We start from the raw sequence: 16,765 nt of genomic DNA on the forward strand, positions 1-16,765 counted from the left end.
GCGCGCGCGCACGGGCGGGCGCGCGCACGGGCACTGCAGGGGCGGCAAGGCGAGGACGCGACTACGGGCGCTGCGTAGCCGGAGCAGGGCCTGCGGCGAGGTGTGCGCGAGTGCGTGGCAAGATACGGTGCGGGCGAGCTGCTAGGCAGGCTGGGCGCGGCTGGTGAGCACGAGCATGCTAGCTAGCGAGGCGCCGCGTTCGCGTGCTTGCTAGCTAGCTAGCCAGTCGCCGCGTTCGCGTGCGTGCTTGCTAGCTAGCTACCCAGCCACTGCGTTCGCGTGCTTGCTTGCTTGCTAGCTAGCCAGCCGCCGCCGTATGCGAGCGCATGGCGTGCCCATCCGCCGAGCTGCACACTGCGTGGGCGAGCGTGTGGGCTGCGGAGAGGCCGCCATGGCGGGTGGCGGCCGGCGGGGCAGGGCTGGGCACGGGTGCGGTGAATCCGAACAACGCCGGTGCTCCTCGTCGACGCTAGTGGCGGCCCTTCGTGAAGTGTTCGATGAAATGTTTAAAGAAGGACATAGCCAGACATATTTTGGGTTGAGTCGGCCACGGTGGGCGCCTCGATGGCCTGACGACCGCATGCGGACATGCATGTCCGTTTTCCTAGCCTCAAACGAACGAAATCCGGACAAAACCAGACGTCCGTTTGGTGTCGTGCGGTGGAGTTGGCCTAAGGGCGTGTGCTCTCTGGCTTGGCTTTGGATGACTGTGCCTGCGCGGCTGTGCTTGGTCGCTTCGGCAGGGGCTGGTGATGGTCCACACACTTGAATTTCTCCTGCGCCCGTGCCGCGCCACGCGGGCTTCCCCAGTCCACTTGCTCTGGGACGCTGGGGTTTGCGACGACTGGCGAGAAGCCAGCTGGGGCAGGGAGGGTGGCTAGCGCTAGCGGCCAGTAGGACTTCGCCTTTTCGGGTGACCTGGCAACGTAGCATCCCCATCTGGACTGTACTTTATTTATGAAAGCTACCGTGCCTATCATCGCTCCTTTGTGCTCCTACTAGTACTCTGGTGCTACAAAAGAAGGAATGGCAGAAAAGTTGCCGGCTCAATTTCTGTTTTAAAGGAAGGGTATCATTTTCTAAAGGCGTCTAGATAATGTAAGGGTAGCATATGAAACCTCGCACTTCCTAAGAAATAAGAGAAGCAGCCAACAGGGTGTTACAGCGGTTAAGGCCGATATGAGTAAAGCATATGATAGGGTGGAGTGGAACTTTCTTGAAGCAATGATGACAAAGATGGGATTAAGTCACGAGTGGATCAACCTTGTCATGAACTGCATAAGAACAGTGGGGGCATCTCCATCTCCAGCCGGGCCCAGTCCTCCCGCGCCCACTTGATGGCGGCCTCGTCGGCGGCGGCCATGTCATCGTGCTCGCTCTTCACAGTGGCGAGCCCCGGCTCCGTCTTCGGGTTGACGAGGCGAGAGGTAGGAGCGGAGGAGGCACAACCGCCCTTGTTGATGACGAGGGCGACGTCGCGGGTGCGCTGGCCGAGCGGCGTCTCCACGGGCTCGGCCTTGACGCCGACGAGCGCCGGCGACCCGGAGGAGCGGGAGAAGGAATGGGAGGAGGAGGACCCGCCCACCATGCGCCTCAGCAGCCATGGGCCGCCACTCCCGCGGAGGGCCGGGGCCGCCGGATACTCGAGCGGCGGATCATTGCCGCCCTTGAGGTACTCGAGGACGGCGTGGAGCGTGTGGCCAGGGGCGCCCTACCACAGGCGGCGGTCATCGCTGTTGTTGCACCCCTTATCACCGGCGCTTTGTTGGTGGAGGTGAGTTGCTCCTCGTGGCAGCGTTGGAAGTACACTGCCTAGTGCGCGTGGTTGCCGGCGGCGTACTCCGGGAGGTCTCGCTCCTCCTCCGGCAGAGAGGCCCGAACACACTCGATCTCGGCATGGAAGGGGTCGGCCTCGATTGGCTGCGGGGGGATGGGGACGCCTCCAGAGCTGAGCCTCCATCGCCTCGACATGCGCATGTCAGGCGACACCGGGTAGTTCGCCTCGTGGAGGAGATGGGCTTCCGACTCGTGCAGGTGGCGGCGGCCGAAGCCGTTGGCCGCCGCTCCGTCGCTAGGGAACCGCTCTCCCATCGGCGGGGCGTACGTGCGGTGGCTTTAGACGGGGAGAGAGGAAGACAAGACGGGGGCGTCGACGACGAGATAGGGGCTGCGTGCCAGTGCGTCCACTAAGGAGGGAGGGGGCGGCTTTTATAGCGCCCGAGGGCGGCAAACGTGTGTACGCGTGGCGGGAGGGGGTGTGTCGCCGCACTGCGCCGCCCATGAGGAATCAATGGAAGGTTGACCGGCGGCAGCCTTGGCATTGATTCCCCGCGAGAAACTGAGGCGATGAGGAAGACAAGACGAGGCTGGTTGCTGACTCGGTGGCCCCACTAGGCTTTCACGCCAAAAATGCTTCCCCCGGCACCAAATCCGGGCCTAATCGGCGCTACTGGGCCCTTTTTTAGCAACGACGATAAAAATAGGGCCTTGGAGGTGAGTGAAGATGCTCTGAGATATATCAAATTAAAGTCAACGGTGTCCTCACTGACCAATTCAGTCCTTCGCGTGGTTTGCATCAAGGGGATCCGTTGTCACCATATCTCTTTGTCATATGTGCGGAGGGGCTGTCTGCGTTGCTACAAGAGGCCGAGACAGTGGGAAGGATTACTGTAGTCAAAATCTGTCAATCGGCACCAAGGGTGCCACATCTGTTCTTTGCCGATGACTCAATGATATTGCTAAAGGCAAAACAGGAAGAGGCAGCGGCCCTTCGCGAGATTCTTGACATGTATGAAAACTGCTCCAGGCAGTGCATTGATGACCCACAAGTATAGGGGATCAATTGTAGCTTTTCTAGTAAGTAAGAGTCTCGAAACCAACGAGGAGCAGAAGGAAATGACAAGTGGTTTTCAACAAGGTAATGTCTGCAAGTGCTGAAATTGTAAGTAGCAGAGTAGTTTGATAGCAAGATAATCTATAACGAGCAAGTAACGATAATAGTAGCAAAAGTGCAGCAAGGTAGCCGAATCCTTTTGAGGCAAAGGACATGCCAAAATGGTCTCTTATAATAAGCAAAGTGTTCTTGAGGGTACACGGGTATCTAGTCACTTTCAATATGTTGATTCGATTCGTGTTCGGTACTTTGATAATTTGATATGCGGGTGAACCGGTGCTTAGGTGTTGTTCTTACTTGAACAAGCCTCCCACTTATGATTAACCCTCCTGCAAGCATCCGCAACTACGAGAAAAGTATTAAGAATAAATTCTAACCATAGCATTAAACTTTTGGATCCAATCGGTCCCTTACGGAATAGCGCATAAACTAGGGTTTAAGCTTCTGTCACTCTCGCAACCCATCATCTAATTGCTACTCCACAATGCATTCCCTTAGGCCCAAATATGGTGAAGTGTCATATAGTCGACGTTCACATGACACCACTAAGGAAATCACAATATACATACTATCAAAATATCGAACACATAGCAATTTCACATGATTACTTGCAACATGATTTATCCCGTGACCTCAAGAATAAAAGTAACTACTCACAAATGATAATCATGCTCAAGATCAGAGGGGTATTAAATAGCATATTGGATCTGAACATATAATCTTCCACCAAATAAACCATATAGTAATCAACTATAAGATGTAATCAACACTACTAGTCACCCACAAGCACCAAGCTATAGTTCCGGTAACAAGATTGAACACAAGAGATGAACTAGGGTTTGAGATGAGATGGTGTTGTTGAAGATGTTGATGGAGATAGCCCTCCTCAAGATGGGAGAGTTGTTGGTGATGATGATGACGACGATTTCCCCCTCCCGGAGGGAAGTTCCCCTAGCGGAATCACTCCGCCGGAGGGCAAAAGTGCTCCTGCCCAAGTTCCGCCTCGAGACGGCGGTGCTTCGTTCCGAAAGTCCTCTCCTTATTTTTTTCTAGGTCAAATGACTTATATACCAGAAGATGGGCACCGGAGGTGGGCCTAGGTGAGCAGAACCCACCAGGGCATGCCTGGGCTCCCTGGCGCGCCCAGGTTGGTTGTGCCCACCTGGTGGGCCTCCTCTGGTACTTATTTGCTCCAATATTTATCATATATTCCATAAAAATTCTCCATGAAGTTTCAGCTTGTTTGGAGTTGTGCAGAATAGGTAGCATGACGTAGCTTTTCCAGGTCTAGATTTCCAGCTGCCTGAATTCTCCTTCTTTGTGTGTACCTTGCAAATTATGGGAGAAAAGGCATTAGAATTACTCCGGAAAGCATTATTATTCATAAAAACATCATAAATAATAGTAGGAAAACATGATGTAAAATGGACGTATCAACTACCCCAAGCTTAGACCACACTTGTCCTCAAGCGAAAACCGAAATCAAAAAACATGTCCACATGCTTAGAGAGAGAGGTGTCGATAAAAACAAAATACGGACATAGAAGCATTATGTTGAATATTATAACAACAACAAACTTAAACATAAGACTCTTATCATAGAACTTTTATCATAGCCTTCTCATGCATAAGTGGCAATTCATTACACTATCAAAGTATAAAGCAAAAACTCTATTAGAAACCAACAAACGATGTTCTCAGTCAACTTTGCAACTATAATTCATCATCTTTTCAGGAAGGGTCACGTGTCGGAGCCTTTAGGCAAGTCCACATACTCAACCATCATATAGTCTTCTATGATTGCAAACACTCACCGCATACCCATGAGCAAAACGTTTCAACCAGACACATAGAAAGATAGGGGCTTATAGTTTTGCCTCCCAACGTATTCACCTCGAGGGTGATGTCAACAATAATAGCTCATGCTACCCATATTCAACTGGACATCTGTGCCTAGATCTTTCCTTACCACATGATGCTTGCCAAAGGAGAAAAATAAAAAAAGGAATAGAGGGAAAAACTTTTGACTCTTTGCATACAAGTAAATACATAAAAGTAAAAGATAGGCCCTTCGCAGAGGGAAGTAGAGGTTGCCATGCGCTTATTTGTTTTTATGCTCAACCCCTTAGTGCAAAAGAACGTCACGCTGTATTGCCCCTTGTGATGGCAACCTTTATTATGCAGTCTGTCGCTTTTATTCTTCACCATCACAAGTTCGTACAATGCTCAATTTTCTCTTACACTAAATGATCTCACACTTTTAGAAGCAATTTTTATTGCCTTATTGAACCGATGACAACTTACTTGAGGGATCTTGCTCAATTCCTAGGTAGGTATGGTGGACTATTGAAAATAAGATTTGGATTTAAGGATTTTTGGACGCACAAGTAGTATCTCTACTTAGTGCGGAATTTTTGGCTAGCAAAGATAGGGGGCAAGCACCACATGTTAAAGGATCTATGACAAACATAAATCATTAAGTTGTCTTCCTTGTCCAACGTCAACAATTTTGGCATATAATATTTTGATGGGGGCTCACAATCACAAAAGATTTCTAGGATAGTATATTTATATGTGAATCTTCTCTTCCCTTATTAATTCTTTCATGAGTTGCATCATTGACTATTGCTATGTTTGTCGATCTCTAATTAATTTTTCTACTTATACTTTTCCTTATGTGGTGTCATCACCTACCACAAGATTAGTATATGATCTTCTTGATTTATTTCCTTTAATTTTATTTATTTCCTTTCTTTTTATTGTACCAAGAAAGTAAAGAAAGCAAAAACTCCAACTAAACTTTATTATATATATCTCACACATGATTACAAGGATAGATCACTAAGCAAACTCTAGAAAAGAAAAGATCAAACTAAACTTTTATTCATCTAAGGCAAAGAGATTGAACTAAAATAAGTAAAGGCAAAAGATAGTGGGGGTGATACGATACTGGGGCACCTCCCCCAAGCTTGGCGAAAGCCAAGGGGAGTGCCCATACCCGATACTCAGTTTTCTTTTGGTGATGAAGAAGGTGGTGGTGGTGATGGAGAAGTAGAGGGTTTTCCCTTCTTTTCCTCCAACTTACTTCGGAGGATAAAGTTATCTACCCTCAACTCATCGTTCTCCATCTCAAGCTTTATCATCATCTTACATAATGCCTCCATGCTTTCGTTTTTGAAACGGGGAGGAACTGATTCATCTTCATCCTCTTCGGAGGTCCAGCTATAGTGCTCCACATCCCCATAGGACTTGGGGTTTGTGATGGAATCAGCAGCATAGCTCTCACCCTCGGAGTCTTGGGATGACATATTTTCAGATCTGACAGGAAAACAACAAGAAACGAAAATAGAAGATTTCTCTGCGTTACCGTGGTCAATAGGTTTGGGGGGTATATAAAGATTTTTTTTATCTTGGGAAACAAGCAAACGGAAGAAAAACGGAGTCTGGAAGGTACCCGAGGTGGGCACAACCCACCTGGGCGCGCCCTGGTGTCTTGTGCCCACCAGGGTACGCTTCTTGGAAGTTTCTAATTTTCCTAATTTTCTAAATATTCCAAAACTGGCAAAAAATACTTTTGCGGATTTTTCGGAGTCCATTTACTTACCGTATCACGTACCTCCTTTTTTTCACGATTCTGGAGTGTTCCGGAAGGACTCTTTTATGTGTTCTTCCGGTGTCAAAGTTTGGATAATATTACTTTCAACATTAATGGGCGTACCTGAGACATGATGTTTTATTCGTTGCCCATTAACAACCTTCGGGTTAGTACCTTCGACATTATTTATTTTGATAGCTCCAGACCAATAAACCTCCTCGATAACATATGGTCCTTCCCATTTTGACATGAGTTTTCCTGCAAAGAATCTAAAATGTGAGTTGTACAAAAGAACATATTCTCCAACTTTAAACTCGCGCTTTTGAATTCTTTTATCATGCCATCTTTTAACTTTTTCTTTAAATTGTTGGGGAATGTAGCATGAAATTTCAAAAATTTCCTACGCTCACGCAAGAACTATCTAGGAGATGCATAGCAACGAGAGGGGGAGAGTGTGTCCACATACCCTCGTAGACCGAAAGCGGAAGCGTTAGCTTAATGCGATTGATGCAGTCGAACGTCTTCTCGATTCAACCTATCAAGCACCGAACGTACGAAACCTCCGAGTTCTGCACACGTGCAACTCGATGACATCCCTCGAACTCTTGATCCAGCAAAGTGTCGAGGGAGAGTTTCGCCAGCACGACGGCGTGGTGACGGTGATGGTGAAGTGACCTATGCAGGGCTTCGCCTAAGCACTACGAAGATATGACCAGAGGCGTAAATTGTGGAGGGGGGCGCCGTACACGGCTAACAATTGTTGGTGTGTGTTCAAGCGGTGCCCCCTTCATATATATAGGTTGGAGGGGAGGAGAGGCAGCCAAGGGGGCGCCCCAAGTAGGAGGAATCCTACTTGGGGTCCTCCCAATTCGGCCTCCCCCCTTTCCTATTCCTAGGGATCCCACGGTGGCACTGTTGCTGCGGTTGGTCGCCGGATCTAGGTGGCTGGATCCGGGGCTTTGAAGGCGGTCGAGACGGTGCATAGGTTGTTGGGTGAATTTCTTGGGACGGATTCGGGTGAAAACTTGGTCTTCGGTCGATGGCCGGAGCCGGTGATGACGCCGCCCTTATCATCGTTTCCTTCATGAAGGCATCATCGAGGTGAAGCTCCCAACTCCACTCAATACCTCCGGGGGAAACCGTAGATCAACTAATCGGATGTTGGCGGCAATCATGTGTCGTAACCCCCTTGGGGGCGGCATTCTTGGAGGTGCACTCGGCTTGGCGGGACCAGCGAACGACTTATTTGGTGGAGCGGTGCTTCATCCATACATTGATGGCGATGGATCTTGACGGCGTGGTGTAGTGCAAATTCGGAGTTCGATGTGGGATGATGGACTCGCGCGGGAGGACGACGCTGTCTGGCGTCGTGGTGGCGTCGATGGCAGTGAGACCTGGCATGGTAGATGCAACAATACAGCTCTGAAGATGGACTCGTGGCAGGTGGCTGCGGCGGCCTCATACCCGGTAGGCCTCTTGGTTGAGGAGTGCGCCGGACTGGTAGGTGCCCCATACCAGGCAGGCGTCCTGGTTGGGACCTCGGGTCTTGGATGTTTAGGTTTGGCCGCGATGTCTGTTTGGTATTAGGCCCAGGCTATCAGCGCCCCTTCATCAATTGGATAGGTGTAGCGACACTTGTTACTTAGACGGTGGCTTCAGTCTTGCTGTTGTATGACTTTGTAAGGTCTTGTGAGAATAATTAATAAAGTGGCCGCATGCATCACCCAGATGCAGAGGCCGGGGGTCATCCTCCTTTTCTAAAAAAATCGGAGTAGGAAGGGAAGAGGGGGAAGGGGGTATCCTATTCCCTTTTTCCTTTCTGCCCCTTTTCTACTCCAATTTGACCAACCCATATGAGAGGGGTGCACCAGCCCCTTAGGGGCTGGTCTGACCCCCTCTTGGCCCATTAAGGCCCACGTAGTTGGCGGAGGGATGCCCGGAACCCCTTCCGGTGACCCGATATGCACCCGGTACCCCCGGAACACTTCCGGTGTCCGAATATCAGCGTCCAATATATGAATCTTTACCTCTCGACCATTTCGCGACTCATCGTCATGTCCATGATCTCATCTGGGACTCCAAACAGCATTCGGTAACCAAATCACATAACTCATATAATACAAAATCATCATCGAACGTTAAGCGTGCGGACCCTACGGGTTTGAGAACTATGTAGACATGACCGAGACACCTCTCCGAGCAATAACCAACAGCGGAACCTGGATGCTCTTATTGGTTCCCACATATTCTACGAAGATCTTTATCGGTCGTATCGTAATGACAACATACATTATTCACTTTGTCATCTTTATGTTACTTGCCCGAGATTCGATCGTCGGTATCTTCATACCTAGTTCAATCTCGTTACCGGCAAGTCTCTTTACTCGTTCGGTAATGCCTCATCCCGTAACTAACTCATTAGTCACATTGGTTGCAAGGTTTATTATGATGTGCATTACCGAGAGGGCCCAGAGATACCTCCCCGATACTCGGAGTGACAAATCCTAATCTCGATCTATGCCAACCCAACCAACACCTTCAGAGATACCTGTAGAGCATCTTTATAATCACCCAGTAACGTTGTGACGTTTGATAGCACACAAGGTATTCCTTCGGTATTCGGGAGTTGCATAATCTCATAGTTAGAGGAATATGTATAAGTCATGCAGAAAGCAATAGCAATAAAACTTAACGATCATTATGCTAAGCTAACAGATGGGTCTTGTCCATCACATCATTCTCCTAATGATGTGATCCCGTTCATCAAATGACAACACATGTCTATGGTTAGGAAACTTAACCATCTTTGATTAACGAGCTAGTCTAGTAGAGGCTTACTAGGGACACTGTGTTTTGTCTATGTATCCACACATGTATCAAGTTTCCGGTTAATACAATTCTAGCATGAATAATAAACACTGATCATGATATAAGGAAATATAAATGAAAACTTTATTATTGCCTCTAGGGCATATTTCCTTCAGTCTCCCACTTGCACTAGAGTCAATAATCTAGTTCACATCGCCATGTGATTAACACCAATAGTTCACATCTTTATGTGATTAACACCCATAGTTCACATCGCCAAGTGACCAACACCCAAAGGGTTTACTAGAGTCAATAATCTAGTTCACACTGCGATGTGATTAACTAAGGTGTGATCATGTTTTGCTTGTGAGAGAAGTTTAGTCAACGGGTCTGCCACATTCAGAGCCGTATGTATTTTGCACATTTTCTATGTCTACAATGCTCTGCATGGAGCTACTCTAGCTAATTGCTCCCACTTTCAATATGTATCCAGATCGAGACTCAGAGTAATCCAGATTGGTGTCAAAGCTTGTATCGATGTAACTCTTTACGACGAACTATTTATCACCTCCATAACCGAGAAATATTTCCTTCGTCCTCTAAGGATAATTTTGACCGTTGTCTAGTGATCTACTCCTAGATCACTATTGTATCCCTTGCCAAACTCATGGCAAGGTATACAATAGGTCTGGTACACAACATGGCATACTTTATAGAACCTATGGTTGAGGCATAGGGAATGATTTTCATTCTCTCTCTATCTTCTACCATGGTCGGGTTTTGAGTCTTACTCAACTTCATACCTTACAACTCAGGCAAGAACTCTTTCTCTGACTGATCCATTTTGAACTCCTTTAAAATCTTATCAAGGTATGTACTCATTGAAAATTTTATCAGGCATCTTGATCTATATAGATCTCGATGCCCAATATGTAAGCAGCTTCACCGAGGTCTTTCTTTGAAAAACTCATCTCAGACACTCCTTTATGCTTTCCAGAAAAATATACATCATTTCTGATCAACGATATGTCATTCACATATACTTATCAGAAAGGTTGTAGTGCTCCCACTCACTTTCTTATAAATACAGGCTTCACCGCAAGTCTGTATAAAACTATATGCTTTGATCAACTCATCAAAGCATATATTCCAACTCCGAGATGCTTGACCAGTCCATAAATGGATCGCTGGAGCTTGCACACTTTGTTAGCACCTTTAGGGTCAACAAAACCTTATGGTTGCATCATATACAACTCTTCTTTAAGAAATCCATTAAGGAATGTAGTTTTGACGTCCATTTGCCAGATTTCATAAAATGCGACAATTGCTAACATGATTTGGACAGACTTAAGCATTGCTACGAGTGAGAAAATCTCATCGTAGTCAACACCTTGAACTTGTCGAAAACATTTTTGCGACAAGTCGAGCTTTGTAGATAGTAACACTATCATCAACGTCCATCTTCCTCTTAAAGATCCATTTATTCACAATGGCTCACCGATCATCGGGCAAGTCAATCAAAGTCCATACTTTGTTCTCATACATGGATCCTATATCAGATTTCATGGCCTCAAGCCATTTATCAGAATCTGGGCTCACCATCGCTTCCTCATAGTTCATACGTTCGTCATGGTCTAGTAACATGACTTCAAGAACAGGATTACCGTACCACTCTGGTGCAAAACGTGCTTTGTTTGACCTACGAGGTTCGGTAGTAATTTGATCCAAAGTTTCATGATCATTATCATTAGCTTCCTCACTAGTTGATGCAGGCATCACGGGAACGGATTTCTGTGATGAGCTACTTTCCTCCTACTCACTTCTTTCGAGAGAAACTCCTTCTCTAGAAAGGATCCATTCTTAGCAACAAAGATCTTTCCTTCGGATCTGGGATAGAAGGTCTACCCAATAGTATCTTTTGGGTATCCTATGAAGACGCACTTCTCCGATTTGGGTTCGAGCTTATTAGGCTGAACCTTTTTCACATAAGCATCGCAACCCCAAACTTTAAGAAATGACAGCTTAGGTTTCTTGCTAAACCACAGTTCATACGGTGTCGTCTCAACGGATTTAGACGGTGCCCTATTTAACGTGAATGCAGCTGTCTCTAATGCATAAGCCAAAAACATTAGTGGTAAATCAGTAAGAGACATCATAGATCACACCATATCGAATAAAGTACGGTCATGACGTTTGGACACACCGTTATGCTGTGGTGTGAGTTGTGAAACTATTCCACATTGTTTTAAATGAAGGCCAAACTCGTAACTCAAATATTCGCCTCTGCGATCAGATCACAGAAACTGTATTTTCTTGTTACGATGATTCTCCACTTCACTCTGAAATTCTTTGAACTATTCAAATGTTTCATACTTGTGTTTCATTAAGTACATATACCCATATATGCTCAAATCGTTTGTGAATGTCAGAAAATAACGATACCCGCCGCGAGCCTCAACAATCATCAGACTGCATACATCGGTATGTATTATTTCCAATAAGTCGGTGGCTCGCTCCATTGTTCCGAAGAACAGAGTTTTAGTCATCTTGACCATGAGGCATGGTTCGCAAGTATCAAATGATTCATAATCAAGTGATTCCAAAAATCCATCTGTATGGAGTTTCTTCATGCGCTTTACACCAATATGACCTTAAGGGCAGTGCCACAAATATGTTGCACTATCATTATCAACTTTGCATCTTTTGGCATTAATATTATGAATATGTGTATCACTACAATCAAGATTCAATAAACCATTTACATTGGGTGTATGACAACAGAAGGTTTCATTCATGTAAACAGAACAACAATTATTCTCTGACTTAAATGAATAACTGTATCACAATAAACATGATCCAATCATATTCATGCTCAACGCAAACACCAAATAACATTTATTTTGGTCTAACACTAATCTCGAAGGTAGGGGAGTGTGCGATGGTGATCTTATCGACATTGGAATCACTTCCAACACACATCGTCACCTCGCCCTTAACTAGTCTCTGTTCATTTTGCAATTCCTGTTATGAGTTACTAATCTTAGCAACTGAACTGCTTTGCAGTAGAAGCACTTAGTTTCAGGCTTAGGTCTAGCTTTGGGTTTCTTCACGGGAGTGGCAACTTGCTTGCCATTCTTTCTTGAAGTTCCCTTTCTTTTCCGTTGCCCCATTTCTTGAAACTAGTGGTCTTATTAACCATCAACACTTGATGCTCTTTCTTGATTTCTACCTTCGCCGATTTTAGCATCACGAAGAGCTCAGGAATCGTTTTCATCATCCCTTGCATATTATAGGTCATCACAAAGTTCGAGTAACTTGGTGATAGTGAGTAGAGAGCTCTGTCAATCACCATCTTATCTGGAAGATTAACTCCCACTTGATTCAAGCGATTGTAGTACTCAGACATTTTGAGCACATGCTCACTAGTTGAGCTATTCTCCTCCATCTTGTAGGCAAAGTACTTGTCAGAGGTCTCATACCTCTCGACTCGGGCATGAGTCTGAATACCAATTTCAGCTCTTGGAACATCTTATATGCTCCGTGGTGTTCAAAACATTTTTGAAGTCCCGGTTCTAAGCCGTAAAGCATGGCACACTAAACTATCAAGTAGACATCATACCGAGCTTGTCAAACGGTCATAACATCTGCATCTGCTCCTGCAATAGGTCTATCACCTAGTGGTGCATCAAGGACATAATTCTTCTGTGCAGCAATGAGGATAATCCTTAGATCACAGATCCAGTACGCATCATTGCTTTTATCATCTTTTAACTTAGTTTTCTCTAGGGACATAATAAAACAGGGGAGTTATACGCAAGCTATTGATCTACAACATAGATATGCAAATATTATCATGACTAAGTTCATGATAAATTAAGTTTAATTAATCATATTACTTAAGAACTCCCACTTAGATATACATCCCTCAAGTCATCTAAATGATCACGTGATCCATATCAACTAAACCATGTCCGATCATCACGTGAGATGGAGTAGTCTTCAATGGTGAAAATCTCTATGTTGATCATATCTACTATATGATTCACATTCGACCTTTCAGTCTCCAATGTTCTGAGGCCATGTCTGTACATGCTAGGCTCGTCAAGTTTAACCTGAGTATTCCGCACGTGCAAAACTGTCTTGCACCCATTGTATGTGAACGTAGAGCTTATCACACCCGATCATCACATGGTGTCTCGGCACAACGAACTGTCGCAATGGTGCATACTCACCTTGAAATTTTTAGTAAGGGGTCAACTCATAATGCTACCATCGTACTAAGCAAAATAAGATGCATAAAAGATAAACATCACATGCAATCAAAATATGTTACATGATATGGCCATCATCATCTTGTGCCTTTGATATCCATCTCCAAAGTACCGTCATGATCTCCATCGTCACCAGCATGACACCATGATCTCCATAATCTTGATCTCTATCAACGTGTCATCACATGGTCGTCTCGCCAACTATTGCTTTTGCAACTATTGCTATCGCATAGCGATAAAGTAAAGCAATTATATAGCGCTTGCATCTTATGCAATAAAGAGACAACCATAAGGCTCCTGCCAGTTGCCGATAACTTTAACAAAACATGATCATCTCATACAACAATTTATATCTCATCACGTCTTGACCATATCACATCACAACATGCCCTGCAAAAACAAGTTAGACGTCCTCTACTTTGTTGTTGCAAGTTTTACTTGGCTTCTACGGGCTTAGCAAGAACCGTTCTTACCTACGCATCAAAAACCACAACACGGTATAGTGATTGCTTTTTGATCTTCAGAAAGAACCCTTTTCATTGAAACCGATTCAACTAAAAAGTTGGAGAAACAGACACCCACTAGCCACCTCTGTGTGAAGCACGTCGGTAGAACCAGTCTCACGTAAGCGTACACGTAATGTCGATCTGAGACGCTTCATCCAACAATATCGTTGAATCAAGAATCAACTAGTGACGGCAAGCAATATGTATATACCCACGCCCACAACTCCTTTGTGTTCTACTCGTGCATATAACATCTACACATAGACCTGGCTTTGATACCACTGTTGGGGAACGTAGTATTTCAAAAAAATTGCCTACGCACATGCAAGACCATCTAGGTGATGCATAGCAATGAGCGGGGATAGTGTGTCCACGTACCCTCATAGACTGAAAGCGGAAGCGTTTAGTAACGCGGTTGATGTAGTCGAGTCTTAGCGATCCAACTGATCCAAGTACCGAACGCACGACACCTCCGTGATCTGCACACGTTCAGCTCGGTGATGTCCCTCGTACTCTTGATCCAGCTGAGGCCGAGGGAGGGTTTCGCCAGCACGACGGCGTGATGACGGTGATGATGAAGTTACCGACGTAGGGCTTCACCTAAGCACTACAATGATATGACCGAGGTGGAATTCTGTGGAGGGGGGCACCGCACACGGCTAAGACAATTGTCAACTTGTGTGTCCTAGGGTGCCCCCTCCCCACGTATATAAAGGAGGGAGGGGGGAGGGGTGGCTGGCCCTCATAGGCGCGCCAAGGGGGGAGGAATCCTCCTCCTAGTAGGAGTAGGACTCCCCCTTTTCCTAGTCCTACTAGGAGAAGAAGGAAGGAAGGGGAAAGAGAAGGAAGAAGGGAGTGCCGCCCCTCCCCTTAGTCCAATTCGGACTAGGCCCATGGGGGCGCGCGGCCAGCCCTAGGCAGCCCCTCTCTCTCTCCCTAGGCCCAATAAGGCCCATTACTTCTCCGGTGGTTCCGATAACCCTTCCGGCACTCCGATATATATCCGGTGACCCACGGGACTCATCCGGTGTCCGAATATAGTCATCCAATATATCAATCTTTATGGCTCGACCATTTCGAGACTCCTCATCATGTCCGTGATCACATCCTGGACTCCAATAAACCTTCGGTACATCAAAACACATAAACTCATAATACTGATCGTCATTGAACGTTAACCATGCGGACCCTACGGGTTCGAGAACTATGTAGACATGACCGAGACTCATCTCCAATCAATAACCAATAGCGGAACCTAGATGCTCATATTGGTTCCCACATATTCTATGAAGATCTTTATTGGTCAAACCGCATAACAACATACGTTGTTCCCTTTGTCATCGGTATGTTACTTGCCCGAGTTTCGATCGTTGGTATCTCAATACCTAGTTCAATCTCGTTACCGACAAGTCTCTTTACTCATTCCGTAATGCATCATCCCGCAACTAACTCATTAGTCACATTTCTTGCAAGGCTTATATTGATGTGCATTACCGAGAGGGCCCAGAGATACCTCTCCGATACACGGAGTGACAAATCCTAATCTTGCTCTATGCCAACTCAACAAACACCATCAGTGACACCTGTAGAGCATCTTTATAGTCACCCAGTTACGTTGTGACATTTGATAGCACACTAAGTGTTCCTCCGGTATTCGGGAGTTGCATAATCTCATAGTCATAGGAACATGTATAAGTTCTAAAGAAAGAAATAGCAATAAACTAAACAATCATAGTGCTAAGCTAACAGATGGGTCAAGTCAATCACATCATTCTCTAATGATATGATCCCGTTCATCAAATGACAACTCATGTCTATGGTTAGGAAACTTAACCATCTTTGATTAACGAGCTAGTCAAGTAGAGGCATACCAGTGACACTCTGTTTGTCTATGTATTCACATATGTACTAAGTTTCCGGTTAATACAATTCTAGCATGAATAATAAACATTTATCACGATATAAGGAAATATAAATAAAGACTTTATTATTACCTCTAGGGCATATTTCCTTCATTCATATCACAAAACAACTGAGAACAGACAAACATGCAATTGCAACGTTGTGTGGGCAAGTCTAGCACAGAACTAGATTACAGATCAAGATCAAAGGAACATCACTCCTCTCTTTTAAACCTTGTAAGGTGCAATGATACGCTAAGACAATTGTGTATAAAATTGAAAAAAGTAATAGACATTGGCTGTAAACCATGCAGTTCAAGGCACAAGTCAGAGTAAGTAGTAGTTAAAAGGCATGAGGATTAAGGACTTACAACAGCGGCTTTGACTGGTGTAGTCATGCCCTTCGTCTTGCTGGTGTGACAGTCCTTGAAGATTTCCACAACATTTGGTTTAGGTACTTTTTGGTCCTTGCGGGCTTTCATCTGCATTTGGAACAAGTCAATATAGATCTGATAATATGGTACAACAAAAAGAGTGAAACAATAGCTAATTACAAGAGCCTCGTAGTGTGCAATATAGCTACGAGATCCCGTCGTCTGTTGGAATTTCACTTTCGTACGGTTGGCCTTGTTCTTTGAATAGTTCACCTACAAGAAGATTGATTTGTGAGGCACATGCGTAAATAGGACTTCAACATCTGATATGATCTCATATATATAATGTACCTGATACTTTGGATCAGACCAGTGTTTAACGAGGCCTCTCTGGTTTTCATCCGATATATTTTCCAC

Source organism: Triticum dicoccoides, chromosome 6A, assembly GCF_002162155.2.
Source record: "Triticum dicoccoides isolate Atlit2015 ecotype Zavitan chromosome 6A, WEW_v2.0, whole genome shotgun sequence".
NCBI lineage: Eukaryota > Viridiplantae > Streptophyta > Magnoliopsida > Poales > Poaceae > Triticum > Triticum dicoccoides.